The sequence below is a fragment of the Talpa occidentalis genome, unplaced genomic scaffold (genome assembly GCF_014898055.3).
Source record: "Talpa occidentalis isolate TD23 unplaced genomic scaffold, MPIMG_talOcc4v2.1 talOcc4.12, whole genome shotgun sequence".
Taxonomy (NCBI): domain Eukaryota; kingdom Metazoa; phylum Chordata; class Mammalia; order Eulipotyphla; family Talpidae; genus Talpa; species Talpa occidentalis.
This window is the reverse complement of record NW_023601212.1, coordinates 90,719,877-90,734,726: the sequence shown is the minus strand read 5'-3', so window position 1 is coordinate 90,734,726 and position 14,850 is coordinate 90,719,877. Positions and strand designations below refer to the sequence as shown.

Below are 14,850 nucleotides of genomic sequence, written 5' to 3'. Positions count from 1 at the left end.
TCCTGCAGGTACCCCGGGCCTCCCCTTCCGGGATTGGCCTCGCTTCTCCCTCTGGATCCGGCCCCGCCCCTGTCCGCCGTGGCCCCGCCCATCTGGCCCGCCCCTCCGGCCCCGCCCCTGGCCCCGCCCCTAGCGGCGAGTCGCGGTTGGCGGGGTGCGCGGCGGCGCTCGAGCTGTCAGCGGCTGAGTCTCCCCGGGAACCACCTGCCGGCTGGTCCTGAGCTCGCCTGGGGGGCTTGGTTAGAAGCATTCCAGGAGGGTTGCTCTGGATCCGCTCCCGCCCTAAAGTTCTGGGGTGGCCCCCTCTCGGTGGCCAGTGTGGAGGGGCCCAGGCTTCTGCCTCGTCCAGCGTGGCCTTTTGGGGTTTCCGGTTTCCGCGTCTCGGGGTGACTCAGCACAGCAGACGCCGTCTCGTACCAGCATCGATGTCAAGAGGGGCAAAAAGGAGAAAACCCTTTAAGAAACTGGGCTCTTTTTTTTTTAAGTACCAGTGTAGCTATAATAGGAAGAATTAGAGCTTAAGGCATATTTTGTGATTTAATATTACTTCTCTGGCTATGAGGGAAGCCACAGTGATCACCATGTCTTTAATGTTTAAATGCATGAAATTTCCTAACCCGGCCCTGCTCTGCGCGGAGCCTGCGCCCCGCTGTCTTCTTGGTATTGGTGGTGAGTTCCAGGGTCCGTGAGTAAATGTAAGCATGTAGCTGTCACCGTGCACTCGCTGCTGGCCAATCAAACCACAGGCAGAGAAGAAAACCACAAGCCCAAAGAAGTCTGTGGGGGATGGAGGGAATGTGTCAGTAAATCACCCTGCGCGGCTGCCCCTCAGGTCGTGGGGTGTGTCTGCTAAACAAGGAAAAAGCCTGTGAAGCAGCTAAAAAGTTATGCTCCTCTTGCATGTGTTTATGTGATTTTTAAGATCAATAATAATCCTTTATGTCTGTTTAATGTCTGACAATTTGAATGGAATTTTATCTATGTTTTTTTTTTTGTTCTTGGGACTACTCTTATGTAGGGTTTATTGTTCTCATTTGTAAAACAAGAAAACTGAGGTTGTGTCTCAACTTCAAAGGGTGAAGGAAAATGAGTTACTTCTCCCATTTGGAGGCGCTGCCCCAGGCCCACTGTATTTCTGTTCTTCTGCACCCTGGCCAGGCCCAGGTGTGGCTTGAACCCTGGGATGTTGTCAGATCCAGAGACTTTGGGCCACTTGGCACTGACTGTTAATCCCTTCACAGTAACATGCTTGCATCTAAACTCCCCTTTGATTTTCCTCTCTGTCAATCCTGAGAAATGTGTTCTTAGGGCAGGGAAAACAGGCCTTCACTCTTCTAGATCTTTTGTTGACAAACCTCGACTTTTATTTTTTTTATTATTTATTTATGCATACAAGAACTGGGGTACAAGCCAGAGGTGCGGGTCTAGGGGTGAGAGAATTCACCAGAGACAGACTGGGGAGCAAAACAGGCAGATTGACTGAAATACACTGCTGAGGGGAGCAGTGGGCAAGTCAGGAGAGGTCTGCTGTGCCACGTGGGTAACTCCCTGGCGGGGATCGAACACCATCGAACTTGTGCTGTAGTGGGTGCGGATTTGCGTCTTAACCCCTTGCACCACCAGGGACGCCCCAAACCTCAACTTTTAAAACCCAAAAGACAAATCAATTGCTTTGTTTTCTAGATTTTTCTAAACCATCTTAACCCTGAGGTTTTGAAAGAGGACTATTGAAACCCTAGAGATGGGGGTGGGGGGAAGGGAGGGGGAAACTGAACAGGGGACAGCACGGGTCACTATGTCAAGAAATTTTCTCTCTTTCAAATGTCTTTACCCAAAGGTAAAAGAAGCGGCACTACACCCAACAGACCACTGACTCCCCATTGGGATTTTAAAGGCTGCCAGATAACCAGCCTCGTAAGAGGTTTTGCTTACTTGGAGGCCTGAGCAGAAGCATAACCCTATTTTGGGGTGTAATTAATGAAATTAGAATGTTGTAAAATGTTGAGTGTGAGGACACAGCTGCCTTATTTGCTCTGTAGCCTCAGAAGGAACTTCACAAATAGTTGTTGAATGAATGAACAAATGAGGGATCCTCTAGACCAAACAGGAAGACTTAATAGGAGGTGGACCTATGAAGCTGAGTCCTCAGGATTAATATCCCCACCTGTGGTAGGAACCCTGGCACCCCAGTCCCTCCATTGGGTCACCTGAGACAGCGTCCAGCAACACAAGTTTATGAAGTCAGACAACTCTCTGAAAGGGACCTCCCCTCAGATCATGATAAAAATCACTCCCACTTAACCTTTGTCTTTGGGAGGTAAACAGGTCCATTTCTAGTGACTTACAGATCTCCGAAGCATTAAATTAAAGATGCAGGCAGCCAGTTCAAGGTGTCTCATATTGTTTCTTTGGTAATAGGGAGTTTTCTGGGCTGTATCTCACAGTATTGGTGGATCAGTATTGTTAACTAGGTTAACAAGTGAGATGGCCTGAGCAGAGGTCCCTTCCTTTTCCCCTCCCTCCCCATTCCATTAAAAAAGAAACAGTATCAAAAAGGAAAAAAAGAGAAGACATTGTGGAAAAAAAGATATTTAACGAAATCGAAGGGTGGAAAAGTGAGCCCATTAACGGTGTGGCAGCGGTGGGATTCGAACCCACGCCATCGAAATGACTGGAGCCTAAATCCAGCGCCTTAGACCACTCGGCCACGCTACCTCCCGCTCACAAGGCCTTCCGCTCACACTATATTAGTCTAGTGACGTAGCGCCTCACGCTCTGAAGTCCCGCCCCCTAGATACGCGCATGCCCGATATGATCTGGGCTGGGCCTCCTGCTTATTAAGTGCAAATTAACCCCTGGCTTCCTGGCGAGCCTCTGAGTTTGCAATGCTGCTGCGGTCGGCAATGATAACTACTGCTGGGGTGCCGCATTTAGAGGAATGAAGTTTCTAATTGATAAACATTAACATTCAGTCCTGCACGTAAGTGTGCATTTGCTCTCTGCATGGACGTGGTGTATAGTATTGCGGCCCCCTGGGGGCGGTGCCTCCTGGAGCCCGGGTTTGCACTGGACCTGGCTGGGGGTCCTCATCCTCTTCACTGTCCACCCGAGCTCAGTTTACCGCTACAGCCCTGGGTGGTCCCATGGCCTGTAAGTATCTAGGGTCCAGGAAGGGAAATCATTGAGTTGTTACAGATCACTTGCTGGTGTGGGTTCCCTGCTTCAGGGCTTATCCGCTCCTTAGAGGGGAAAAGTGACTTTCGAGAGGATGAGGAACTTGGTTCTGCTGCCCCAGCCAGAGCCAGCATTCCCCAGCTTCCCAAGACCCAGAGCTCCACTGGGGAGACTATTTCAGGGCTGCTTTTTTAATGCAGTAAATACTGGTCAAACACATAAATACAGAACACACCTCTATTTCCTGCCACACAAAATTGCTACCATTTTGTCTATTTCCTTCAATAAAGCAGAAATCAGAAAGAAAATGAACTGTAAATGAGGTTCAGATCTCCTTAGCTAGCCTCAAATTCTGTTCCCCTTTCTGCTTCCTCTGAAGTTTCATGTCTTCTGCCCACCCTTGCAAATGATCTGTAACAAAGTTCACTGTTGTCCCTTTCCTGCTTCTTCGCTGGGCAGAGGACACTTTTTTTTCTTTCTAGTTTTACAGGCGCATAGGCTCATCCATGTCCTTACATGTCTAAGGAAAAACAAAAATCCAAGGTAGGAAAGGCAGGCAAGTAGGTGTGGTGAACAGAACCTACCCCATCCTCAAGATGCCCACATCCAAATCCCCAGCACCTGTGAATATGTGACCTTATATGAGGAAAGGTTCTTTGCAGGTGTGATTAAGTTAAAGATGTGGAGATGTGGAGAGTAGCCTGGATTATCCAGGTGGGCCCAATGTAATCACAACAGTCCTTAAAAGAGAGGCAGATATTGGGGAAGGAGATAAGGGAAACAGGGCGGGGAGCAGTGCAGCACAGTCCAGGACTGGGACAGCCTCTAGAAAGTGGAAAAGGAAGGAAACTGCTTCTTCACTAGAATCCCCAAGAAGGAACATGAGGTACCTGACACCTTGATTTTAGGATTTCCAACCTCAACTGTAAGACAGTTGTATTGTTTTAAGCCACTAAATTTCTGGTGATGTGTTATAGCTGCAATAGAAACCAAAAAAGTGTGTGAACCCATGAGCTTCAGAAATCACACAAGCCTGAGCCTTTACCAGATGTGAGTCCTTAGGAAAAGGCGTTCTCTCTGGGCCTCAGTTGATCATCTCTACAGCAGGGTGCTCATGGCACAAGCTTTGCTGTGAGGATTAAATCCATTCATTCTGCAAATAGCACCTTCACGTGTCAAGGGCACTGTTCTGGGCTCTTGGCCACATCAGAAAACAGAGCAAACAAAAGTTAAGTGCTAACGTGTGTTGTGCTCTTAAACGGACCCCCCGAACGCAGTGAAGGGGTGATGGTGGAGGCTTGAGGACCCGAACTCTCCACTTCCCCAGGACCTCAGCGTGTTCCACCCCCACCTCCTGAGTTCATGCGAAGTCACTGGTGACTCAGTGCTGCTCCAGGTGTATCTCCCCCAGCCCCTGCTGCAAGTAGGTGTTTATGGGCTACCCCAGGGTGATGCTGGGCCCTCCTAGAAATGTCAGTTGCAAGTGGGCAGGTGATGTTGTCTTGTTCACCCAGTGCTCTGTCTCCAGGCCCAGGAACTGTGTTGGTGGCAAGTCTGTTCCTTGAGCCAGTGGTTTTGCATCCTTGGTTAAAAACACTCCCTCTTGGTATGCTTAGAGCAACTCGGAGGCAGGTGATTCTGTGGAGCTGCCAGAACTTTCATCTAAACAGGGTCTACTCTTCTGGAAGATCACCTCTTGTGGCCACAGCAGGGAGGGGAAGACCTCCTTAGGTAATCTTCCCACAGTTACTCGAAGCATTTCCAGCAGCTGGACCCCCACCCCCAGCAGCAGCCCCCCACCCCCAGCTTGTCATCCCCTCTTGCTCTGTGATCATGTAATTTGTGTGAACATTTGTTCTGCACTTGCCAGATCTGACCAGGCAAAAAGCAGGTGTGCAGGCAGAAGGAGCACTGTTTCTGGAGCTGCCCAGAACCTGCACGCCAGAGGTGCTTCTCCAACAGAACAAAAAGGCAGGCCGGGAGCGCCTTGCTGCACTAAACGCTTCCTCATGCCCCTGCTGTCCTCCCACAGTCTCGTGCTGACTTGGCTTCTCTGAGGGTGATTTATGCCTTCAGGGTGACACTTCCAAGGCAACTCCTATGCAGAGCCAGTCCCAGCCAGACAAGGGTGGGGTGGCCACAGGGAACCAGAGCAACTGGGCTCTGTTTAGCTCTGTCTAGTTTTGTTGTTGTTTTTAGATTTATTTTTATTTATTTATGCATAGAAAAATTGGGGTATAGGCCAGAGGTACAGGGGGTGAGAGGATTCACCGGAGAGAGTGGAGAGTAGAACAGGCGGATCTACTGAAATGCACTGCTGAGGGGAGCAGCTGGTGAGACAGGAGAGCTCTGCTGCGCCAAGTGGGTAGCTCCCTGGCTGGCTGGGGATCGGGATCGAACTTGTACAGCAGTGGCTGGGGATAGCTTGATAGTGCTGACTTTAACAAACCCTGCACCACCAGGAAGGCCCCGTTGTTGTTTTTAAGTGACATTTCAAAATGCAAAAGTATTATGTATCCTTGTCAGAACACAAGCAAAAAAAGCAAAGCACAAATAAAATAAAATCACCAGTTAAACCACATCTAAGCTTTGGTGACGAAAGGTACTTAATGTCTTTTTGAAGTTGAAATGTAAGGGCATGCATGCTCCTGGTACATTTTTTCCCCCAAATATCCTATTACATGGTTAAAGTTAAAGAGAAATTCTTTTCCTCACCACTTCCCTCTTCCCCACCCCTCAGAAGTAACCATTGTAAAGAGGAACAACATGCACCTTCCAGATCTTTCCCTATGCTGTTGTATGGGCAAATGGAAATAGTGCCCCAAATATCCTCCCCCCCAATCCTGGGGTTTGCCTTACACAAGGGAAAGGGAGGACAGAAGAGTGGTTATTTCTCAGCTTCTGCCAGTCTGTCTGTAGCTACAGGCAGGCCAACAGCTGGCTCTGCAATGGAGCTCATTTCTCATGCCCAGTAGACCAAGGACCTTCAAAGCCAAGGAGACAGCCAAGGACCTTCGTGCAGTTGCCTGAAAGCATCCTACTTAGTTGCCAGGGGGCCTGGGGGCCACGGGGGAGATAGGCAGGACATGGGATGTTTAGGGAGTGAAACTACTCTGCATGATACTATAATGGGTGATGCATGTCATTATAAGTTGGTTCAAACCCATAACATGTATACCACCAGGAGTGAACCCCAATGTGAGCTAAGGGCTCACTGTAGGTTCATTGGTTGTAACAAATGTGCCTCTCTGGTGGGATGTTGATAATGAGGGGGGCTGTGCATGTTGGGGAGCAGAGGGGGTCTCTGGGGAAATCTCTGTACCTTCCCTTGTATTTCTGTGATCATAAAACAACTCCACAATCCCTATAAGTGTGGACCTGAGAACCATTTTTCCTCTGCGGCGTGTGTGGAAGTGGGGTTCTCTAACCCCCGCTGAGTCTGCGAGAGCTTGACACCACCTATTTGAAGCTGGTTGCTGCCCAGTGCCTATGACTGGGCTGGAACACAGAGCTGGAGGCTATTTTGAGCAAGCTCACTCGTGCTGCCACACCCCGAGCCATGGTGAGAGGCAGACACCTGAGTCCTCTCTTTTTTATGTAACAGCTTATTGCTACACAATTCACCTATTACACTATACACCCATTTAAAGTGTGTCATCCACTGCTGTTAGTATATTCAGTGTGGCACAGTCTTATGCAGCCATCACTATTATCAACTTTATTTTTTGTTCATTAAAAATCTTATTGATTTGGGGCCTCCCTGGTGGTGCAAGGGGTTAAATGTCAGTACTCTGAAGCTATCAGCAGCCTCTGCAGGACAATTTCAATCCCCAGTCCCCCGGGGCAGGGAGCTAACCCACTTGGCACAGCAGACCTCTCCTGCTGCTCCCCTCAGCAGTGTATTTCAGTCGATCTGCCTGTTCTGTTCCCCACTCTGTCTCTGGTGAATCCTCTCACCTTGCCCCCCACCCCCACTGGGCTACACCCCAGCTCTTATATGCATAAATAAATAAATCTTTTTAAAAAATCTTATTGATTTGCCATTGGTTTACAAAAAAATAGATGTTTGGGAATACAACTTTATACTTCAACATGCACGCATGCTTAACTGTCTCCCCCAAATTTCCGGTGCCTGTACACTCTCCCCTGACCCCCTCTATGACCTCCTCCTTGCTGCTGCTAAGCACCACAGTCTAAGGATTATTTTTTTTGTTTGTTTTGCCAGCCAGTTTTCTTTGGTTATTTATATTCCACAAATTAGCAAAACCACGTGGTAATTGTTTTAAACTTGACTAAGATACATTTTAGGCCATTTTCTTCACCCCCCAAAAGAAACCCCATATCCTTTAGTAGTCAGTCCCCATTCCTGCCAAACTCCCTTCCCAGTCTGAAGCAATTACTGATCTACCTGTCTCTATGGTTTTCTCGATTCTGGGCAGTCTGTGTAAGTGAAATCATATAATACGTGGCCTTTTGTGTGTGATCCTTTCACTTAGCTTCATGTTTTTAAGGTTCATCCCTGTTGTAGCAGGTGTCACTACTTCATCCTTTTTATTGCCAAATGATAGTCCACTGTATGAATATATTACTTAATCATCCGCTCATCTTTTAATGGGCATTTGGATTATTTTTGCCTTTTGGCTATTGTGAGTAATGCTGCTATGAAGATCTGTGCATGAGTTTTTGTGTAGTCATATGTTTTCATTTATCTGGGGCATATTCCTGGGAGTAGAATTGCTTGGGAGTAAATTTGCTAGCCTCAGGCCTCCTGGGGTCCAAGGGATTAAGTCTCAGCACTGTGAAGCTACCCACAGCCACTGCAGCAGGAGTTCAATCCCTGGCCAGGGAGATACCCACAGAGAGCAGCAGACCTCTCCTGTCTCGCCAGCTGCTCCCCTCACAGTGTTTTTCAGTGGATCCGCCTATTCTGCTCCCCATTGTTTCTGATGAATTTGTTCACCCCACTGCACCTCTGGCCTACGCTCCAGTTCTTGTATGCATAAATAATTTTTTTTTAAATCTTAAAAAAAAGAAGCTTGCCTAAGGTTATACTGCTAAATAGTGACAGTCAGGATTTGAACCCATTTCCATACAAATTCAAACTCAGAGCCTTCTGCAGAGCTGTGGGCCCAGGATCTGCTGACTAGCATCTAGTTTTTAACAGATAGCTGTTCGTCAGTGGATCTTCCAGCAGTGGCATGGGGGAGGGGAATCAAAAGAGATTTTGAATAGATAATAAAATTCAAAGTGCACGACAAGTAAATAGTTTCCCCCAACCTCCATTCCACTACATAAAGGCAACTGCTATCAACCATTGTTGTGTATTTTAAGCATTTCCTAAATAAACATTTTATATGTGTGTATCTGTTTGTATGTACACGCTCCTGCTGAATTCAAGATGGTCACAAATTCTTTGCCCTTTTTTTTCTCATGGACCCAACCAACGTGAATCAAAAGAACAAGGTGCTTGGTTTAACAGCTCCAGCTGAGCTCACAGGTGACTGCAAGCTGTTGCCCTGACCAAGCCCATGTGGCATAGGACCAGCCAGCTGAGCCAATCAACCCAGGGAATTTTAACATTTGTTCCAGACACTAAGTTTTAAGGTGGTTTATTATGCAGCGATAAACTAAGCAAAGGACAGCCTGAACTTTGCAATCAGAAAAATGTGGTTTAGTTCTAGCTCTATCCTTCCCTAGCGGGGTCACCTTGGGTCAATCTATAAGTCTCAATATTATGATCTGTGAAATAGATCTAAAGAAATATCCCTCATAGGCTGATGTGAAGGCTGAATGAAAGAAATCACTCCATGAATGACTGTGGTTTTCTTTCTAAAATAAGAGCGAAATTTCTGAAGTTTCACCAGAAAAACATCTGGAAGGATATAGTATCAAAAAGTTTCCTAACTGTCATTATTTTGATTTCCTTTCTTTTTTTATATCTTTCTACCTTTATTCCTTGATCCCACCAGTATTTTTTAGCCACTTACTATGTGATTGGCCCTGGGATAAGATACGAAACAGGTAAGTAAGGTCCAGGGGGGGGTTAATTAAACCATTACGCAGATAATTGAAATAATCATAAGTGCCTGAATTCTAATAAAAGCGATCAGAAAAAAAATCCTATAATAAAAATACTTTAGGGTTCTACACAGAGACTATATAAACAATGCGATCAGATTACTCTGATGCTGGAAGGACTGGAACACAGGAACTAGGCAGGCGGCCCACCACGGATGAGACCTGGCGGGAGCAGGGGGGGTCGCCTGTCCCTCTGCATAGCTGCTGGGGGCGCCCACCGCGCAGCAGGTGTCCGGTCAGTTTGCACCCGTGCGGCTCAGCGCTGGCCCAGGGTGGGTGCCCCAGCCCCGGAGTCGCGTGGCAGCTGCAGGAGCAGCAGCAGCCACGGGAGGGCGGCCGCCCCGCCCGCCGGGCCGCAGCCCCGCCCCGGCCCGCTGGTTTCAGCCGGAGCCCCAGCCCCAGCCCAGCTCAGCTCCCAGCCGGCCGGGTCCCGACCCCGCAGGTCCCGCGCAACAGCTGCCGCCTCTCGGCTCGCGCACCCCTGCTCTGGCGCCCCTGGCGCGCGCCCCGAGCGTCCCGGGACCGCTCCTGCGGCTCCGCGCGCCCCCAGCGCGCCCGGATCGTTCGGGCGGCCCGCGCGCCCCGGGGAGAGCCGTCCGTGCCGCGGTCTCCGCCGCTCCCCGAGTGCCTGCGCGCGCCCCGCTCGTCGCTCCCCGACCCTCTCGGGGGGCCAGCTCGCCCTGCACCCTGGAGCACCGCTCGGCGAGCCTCTGCCAACTCTCTGGATCCTCGCGGCCGTGGGCAGCGGCTGCCGCGCCCGTGCGCCCCAGGGAGGTAGGCGCGGGAGGCGGCGCGCCCTGGGTCTGGGACCTGGAATTGAGGCCCCGGGCGGCGCGGAAAGCGGGGGGCAGGGCGGGAGGCCCCTCTTCCAGGCTCAGTGTTTGCTTCAGTAAAGTGGGGTGGTCGTGCAGAGGAACGCCAGTGTCTGCTGCGAAAACACTTGGCAGGCGATGGGCCGGGAGAGACAGCTTGGGGGCCTCCGCACGAGGCGCCCCTGGGGCCCTCGGAGGTTGGGGCAGCGCCTTCTTCCTGTGCCCCGCAGGGCTCGAAGCTGCATTCCCACCCCAGTCCCTGAACTAAAGGGAATTCCCCACCGTCTAGGACAGTGTAGACGCGCCCCTGCTGCATTGCTGACTGGGGAGTTTTGGTGTTGGCAGGCGCGCTGGACATGTGCGCCAAGGGGACGGGCATGTAAGTGGCGCGGGGGGCGGGGGCCTCCTGGAAATTCTGGGCCTAGATCCTCCTGCTTCCATGGAGGGAATTGCGGGGAACCAGCCCAGCTGCCCCTTTGGTGTGCCAGATGGGCTGCACGGGAGGAGGGTCCCTAAGTCGGCCCTAGGTGGAAGCTTTTTAGGAGCTGGACTATTGGGACCGGGGTCCTGGACCCCCTGCCTGCCTTAGGGCCATTCACCCAGGAAAAAACCCTCTGGTTTTACAGAGGAAACTGAGGCCCTGCGTGGTCTGCCAGCAGACTCTAATAAGCAAGGTGGACCAACAGGGAACACAGAGCAGGTGGAGCTGATCATACCCATGGCTGGGTATGGGGTTGGGGTGGGCTGAATTGGAAGACTTGCTGGAGGAGGTGATGTTTGAGCTGAACTGGACAGAAGGAGTTTGGGTTTAGACATGGAGGAATGCAGGGGGTCTTCCGACTCCTTGGCCTCCATAGCACCGTAAGGTCGTTCCTTTGTTCATGTATTAATTCAACAAATGCAATAAAGCCTCTTGATGGCATGGATTCAGCTATAACATGGTTGAAATTGCCATCTCCTCTCTTCTCAGACCCCATTCTCAAAAGGGGGAAGTGGGCTGGGTTCCCAAGTTCTTCTTCTGCATGGGTGGGAGAAGGAAGTCAGGGTTGACTCAGGCACCTGTGGTCAATTGGTACCTTCTAGGATTTACAAGATTTTTTCTTTTTTACTTTTTTGTGATAAAATGGTACTTTTTGGCTGATTAAGGGCATATCAATGATTTGATTATAAAACATTTTTAGTGTAGTGTGTGGCAGAGACTCCAAATTCCCATGTTCTCTTCTCCCTGGGGTAGCTCCTGGGTGAATTTCCCCAGGCACTGTTACAATTTCATGCACAGGAAGGGGATATTCTCCTGGTCCCAAAGTCCCGCAGCTGGGGAACAGAGATGGCCGGACCCACCTCCAGAGTTTAATTTAGTAGGCCTGGAGTGTAGGGGCTGAGAATTGGCACATCTAACAAGTTTCCAGATGAGGCAGCAGCTGCTGGCGGTTTCAGAAGGACTGGTTTGGAAGTAATGACTGAGAAAGAGCCTTGGAATCAGCCTGTGTGGGCTTCCAAACTTCCCACCTCCAGCCCCCCAGCCATGTGATTTGGGCAAGTCACTTAAACTCTTGGTTTCCTCACCTGTAGGATGAAACAAATAGTTCCTACCTCCTGGGGTTCAAGAGAGGCTTCCAGAAGGAGGTGACATCTTAGCTGAGACCTGAAGGCTGAGCAGAGGAGTTGATCAGGGTACAGGGAGGGAGGGTAGGTTGTGGCATGCTGTAGGAGGGCACTGTGTGTTGGAAGCCCAGGAAGGAGGGAGCCATATCCTCCAGGGAGCAAGTGCTTTGTAAGTGATACTGAAATCTGGGAATCTGTCCTGGGCTTCATCTCAGAGCAGGATCACAGAGGAGGAGAGGCCGAGCAGGGCATGGAAAATGGGCCACCAGGATGGGCCTGGAAACTGCACAGGTTACTTCTGCCCACATTCTGTTGGCCTGAATGCCATCACCTGTGATGCCAGAGGTGCTGGAAATGTAGTGCCCAGCTGGGCACTACAAATCCTGGTGGAAAGCTAGCTGTCCTGGCACAGTGGGCCCTGCCCATCTCTCTCACCTCTTCGCCACATGCTCCCTCTGCTCCACTCTGTTGGATGAGTAAATTTCACAGATGAGGAAGGTGAAGCTCAGAGAGACAGAGCCATACCTTGAACCCAGATCTGTTGATCCCAAAGGTTTTGCTGCTGGCCCTGAGTGCTTTTTGAGAGCCTCGCCATGACCCACGCTTCCCACTCAGGATCTCAGCCATGTCCTCAGACTAACTAGCCCCCAGATATGCTGTAATTACAACCCAATAGTCCTTCTATTCCTCCATATCTGCACTGCCCACTGTATCAACAGAAATTGCCAACTTTTCTCCAGTTACTTGTTCATTCGTGTACCAGGCGTTTTCAGAGAAGCTGGTTTGTGCCAGGCATTGTGCTCTGGGCTGGGAGCTGGAGAGGAATGAGACACGGCCCCTTTTGTTCCAGACGCTCACATGGTCTGGCCACTGAGAGGCTGCATAAACAGAGCTCCCCCGAGAAGTGAAGAGAAGTGAGACGTGCTGAATCCTTGGTCTGACGAGTCAGGAGTACAGAGTGTGCTGGCTGCTGGAGAAGGGTTCCCAACAAATGATTAAAAAGGGAAATGTAAATCCCCTATACCAGTCGAAGCTATAATCACAATATTTTGTGCTTGGCATTCCAAAATGTATTTTTCTAATTTTAAAATTAATAGCCTTTGCACCATAATAGCATACAGGAACAAAGCACAGTGTACTGCAGTATTTTATGAGCCTTCACAGCAAATGTTGACTTCTCTCCCTGGGTCCCACGGTGGTTACTACTTGCATAAGTAAGTGAGCTCATTTCTCTGTCTCTTTCTGGTTTGCAAGGGAGACTGGATCAGGGAGGACTCCCTGGAAGTTCACCAGAAACATTCCAGAGCAGGGTTTCTCAGTCTCAACACTGTCAATGATTTGACTGTAGATTTGTGGCTTTTTTGTGAGGTCCTGCCCTGTCCTGTAGCTGGAAGATGTCTGGCAGCACCCCTGATCTCTATCCTCAGATGCCAGTTATACTCCCAAAGTTATGACAACCCAAACTGTCTCCAGACATTGCCATATGTCCCCTGAGGTTTAAAGCCACATTTTAAATTATATTTATTTCCTATTGGAACAAATTATCAAAAATTTAGTGACTTAAAAGAGCACATATTTATTATCTTATTATCTCATGGGTCTAGAGATCAGAAGTTCAAAAGCTGAGGTGTTGGCAGGACTGGGTTCCCTCTGGAGGCTCTGGGGAGAATCTATTTCCTTGCCTTTTATGGTTTTTAGAGGCTGCCAGAAGGCCTTGGTTTGTGGCCTCTTCCATCTCAAAAGCTCATCATAAGTATCTACAAATTTTTCTCTGTGACCCCTGCTTCTATTGTCTCATCTCTTCCTCTGACCCTCCATCTCCTTTTTAAAAGGACTGTGATTACATTGGGCTCACCAGCTAATCCAGAATAACCTCCCATCTCAAGATCCTTAACTTAATCACTTTTGCAAACTCCCTTTTGCCATGTAAGGGAAGGTATTCACAGGGGTGAATACACATCCTCGGGGTTAGATGTGGACATCTTCGGTCGGGGGGGCTTTCTTCTGTCTTCTGTGTGGACTGCTCAGACTCTGGGAATGATAGAAATGCTCACAGAGGGCCCGGGGGCAAGGCCATGACTTAGAGGGAGTCAGGGATGGCCAGGGCATAATAGCAGATGGGACTTTGGAGCACCAGTTCTCTGCTAGGCACCACATGCCTGATCTCATTGATGAGAATCGCTGCTGGGATAGGTACTATGAGCTGGCCCCTGTTTCACAGGTGAGGAGACCACCCATTGGAGGCTTTCTGAGGAGGTAAACATTTGAGCTGGATCAAGGAGTGAACAGAGGGTCTGCAGGTGACAGGGAAAGGCACTCCAGGAAGAGGAGCCTGCTGGTGCCAGGTCAGGGCAGGGAGAGCTTGGTCCTGAGTGATGACTGGTTCTTGGGCAGAGCAGGTAGGAAGAGGGGGTGACAGAAAGGGGGTAGATGAGTGTGGATCTTGGTAAATCAGTCCTTTTCTCCTGACATAAACTGTATTAGTTCTTTCAACTGTGTCAGTGTTTATTCACGAGCATCTACTCCCTGGGGGTGCAGACATACATAACTCTTAGTTCGATATTTGACTTAGCACCTCCTGATGCTCCACATTGGTCATCACCCCCCAGTAAATAAAAACAACACCGCTAAGATAAGTATTAAATTAGTACATGTTGAATCCTGCTCACTGTCAGTGTGGGGGATACAGACTCAAAGTCACAGCCTGCACTTCAGAGTCAATTGTTTAAAGGGGCTTTTGCCCCTGATGGGGGAGCCAAGACTCAAACAGGCCTGCCCTGCAGAGCACAGGCCCTTGGAAAGCAGAGCTTTGGTTTTTGACCACCTCTCCCCCAGGTTTATTGAATTATAATTGGCAAACAAAAGTTGTATCTATTTAAGGTGTATGATGTGATGTGTTGCTAGACTATATACATCATGAAACAGTCACCACAATCAAGGTCATTCACACTTTCACTGCCTCACATGGTCACTTGTGTGTTTGCACAAAATCTGCCCAGGCATATTGTAAGTGCACAATACAGTATTGTTAACTACAGTCACCGCCCATATAGTAGATCTCTAGGACTCATTCATCCTGTGTGACTGAAGCTTTGTATGTCTGACCAACATCTCCCCACTTCCCCACTTCCCAGCCCTGGTAACCACCCTTCTGCTCTAAACTTCTTTGAGTTCCTTTTTT

General features: G+C 49.5%; 1 protein-coding gene and 1 non-coding gene across 2 annotated transcripts in view; one reads left to right on the top strand and one right to left on the bottom strand.

The window, feature by feature from the left end:
* Positions 1 to 2,633: 2,633 nt before the first annotated feature.
* TRNAL-UAG (transfer RNA leucine (anticodon UAG)) lies at positions 2,634 to 2,715 on the bottom strand. The gene has a single exon. It is a non-coding gene; the product is annotated as a tRNA-Leu (tRNA).
* Positions 2,716 to 9,921: 7,206 nt separating this feature from the next.
* Positions 9,922 to 14,850, top strand: part of EEF2K (eukaryotic elongation factor 2 kinase) — a 40,766-nt gene continuing 35,837 nt past the window's right edge. The window contains exon 1 of the mRNA XM_037507434.2: positions 9,922 to 10,026. The gene's annotated coding sequence lies outside the window, so the exon portion shown is untranslated. The remainder of the gene's footprint in view (positions 10,027 to 14,850) is intronic.